Source organism: Alosa alosa, chromosome 8, assembly GCF_017589495.1.
Source record: "Alosa alosa isolate M-15738 ecotype Scorff River chromosome 8, AALO_Geno_1.1, whole genome shotgun sequence".
NCBI lineage: Eukaryota > Metazoa > Chordata > Actinopteri > Clupeiformes > Clupeidae > Alosa > Alosa alosa.
The window spans coordinates 14,563,848-14,565,977 of NC_063196.1; the positions used below are offsets into that span (position 1 = coordinate 14,563,848).

Genomic DNA, 2,130 nt, shown 5'->3' on the forward strand with positions numbered 1-2,130 from the left:
TCCTTATTATTTTCCTAAGTAAACTTCCTTGAGTGTGAAATATCCAGTGAACACGACAATAAAGAGCATGGCCCGGTAAAGTGAGCATCAGGTCTCTCTCCCACAGCAACATAAAGATGGGACAACATACAGCACAGCACAGCGCTGGCTCATCCACATCCCTGCCTGTTCCCATCACAATGGCTGATCTGTGGTGGTGGCTTTCCACACTGCAGCTAACTAACTAAAAGAGTTCTGATCCGGGCCAGATCTGTGCCAAGTCCAAACCAGAGCTGAACCAGTTCCAGGCAGGTTGAGCTGTTGGCTAGGCTGTCTGAATGGGTTAAGGGGAAAATGCAGATAAAGTGCACATACAGTAGTCTGGTTGGGGAAACAGCACTGCTGGGCCCAGCGCCAGGAAAACAAAGAAAGAGATAGTGAACGAGAGAGAAAGAGAGAGACAGAGAGAGGAGAGAGAGAGAGATCCAGGCTTATCGCTGCCGCTTAACTAATGCAGCCGCTTTGTTCAATGACAAGCCTCTGCCATCCCATAATCCTCCCATCCTCTTGTCTGGCCACATCTCCCTTCTCCTCTAATCATTCCCACCATTCTCTGCTCCTCTACACAGCACTCTTCTCATCTCTTCTCTCCTCCTCCATTTCTTTCTGTACTCTATTTCTCTTTCTCTGCTGTACGCCTGTTCGTGTCCTCCTCTCTCCATCCTTTGCTCTTCACCCTCTTCTTGCTTTTCTTTCATTCTCTAATTTCCATTGTCCACTCCTCTCTACAAATTTCTCTTTTCCATTCCTTTCCCTCTCACTTCCACTTATCTCTACACTCCTTTTTCTTAATTCATTCTTATTAATTGTCCAGAGGTGGCAGTTGCATGGAAAATCTTCCTAAATTAATCCAGTGATGGATGAGGGTCCAATGCCCCCCACACACACACAACACACAAACACAAACACACACGTACAAAATACAGCCTAGAATCATACAGAAACATATCAACGTTTCACATTTTCTTTGGTGAGCCATAACCACAAAAACACACTCACATATCAAAACAAAGCTGTAGGCTATACACTCATGAGGAGTAAAAGTATGCCTTTGTGAAGGCCTCGTCCCCTGTAAGCTATGAAGGATATAGGTAGCCTAGCTTGTAAATGTGGGACTTACACAAGTCCCTACAGCTCTTTGACTTTACACTCATGAGGGTCTCTGTGTCTCTGTGGCTAAGTTGGTTTAAGCGCCTGTCTAGTAAACAGGAGATGTTGGACAAGTTGGACCATCCGAAAAGGAGGATGATGCCAAACGCAACTTCTTGCGTGTTGAAAGTTGCATCCGTACCGTTTGAAAAAAAGTACGCAAAACACTAACACCTCTATGTTCCTACCAGCGTTTTATTTGGACAATGAAATACCGTGACAGCACGCACACACACTAACAAACCAAAGCCGCTGCTTAAATAATGTAGTGCACGCATCTCTGCCTTTAGCCTACACCCTCCTAAACGCCTCATCCCCAGTGACCTATGAAGATGACTCAGTGAATGAGGTAGCCCTAGGTTAAAAATTTCAGATTCACACATGCTAAGACGAAAGCTTGTCCAGCCTGTAGTGAGCTTCCACCAAATGCATGTCAGTGGCGCTGTGGCTTAGTTGGTTAAAGCGCCTGTCTAGTAAACAGGAGATCCTGGGTTCGAATCCCAGCAGTGCCTTATGTTGGACAAGATTGGCAATCCTAAAAGGAGGATGACGTCAAACACAAACTCTTGAAAGTTGCATCCGTACCGCTTGAGAAAATGTACGCAAAACAGTCTCACCTCTTTATGCACCGTCCAGGGATTTTTCTGACAATGACATACCCCAGACTGCACGCACGCGTTCTCACAAACCAGATTGACCTGATTCACTGGAGGATGACTCAGTGAATGAGGTACTAGCTTGTAAATTGAGATTTACACATGCTAAGAAGTTTCAAGTCGTCCAGCTCAGTGAGCCTCGCCAACTGCATGTCAGTGGCTGTAATAGTTGGTTAAAAGCGTCTAGTAAAACAGGAGATCCTGGGTTCAAATCCCAGCAGTGCCTTATGTTGGACAAGTTGGACCATCGAAAAGGAGGAGGATGCTAAATTCAAACCTCTTCATG

General features: G+C 45.5%; 1 non-coding gene across 1 annotated transcript; it reads left to right on the forward strand.

Annotated features, from left to right (window-relative positions):
* The first annotated feature begins 1,626 nt into the window (after positions 1–1,626).
* On the forward strand, positions 1,627–1,700 carry trnat-agu. Its single transcript has one exon. It is a non-coding gene; the product is annotated as a tRNA-Thr (tRNA).
* Positions 1,701–2,130: the final 430 nt, after the last annotated feature.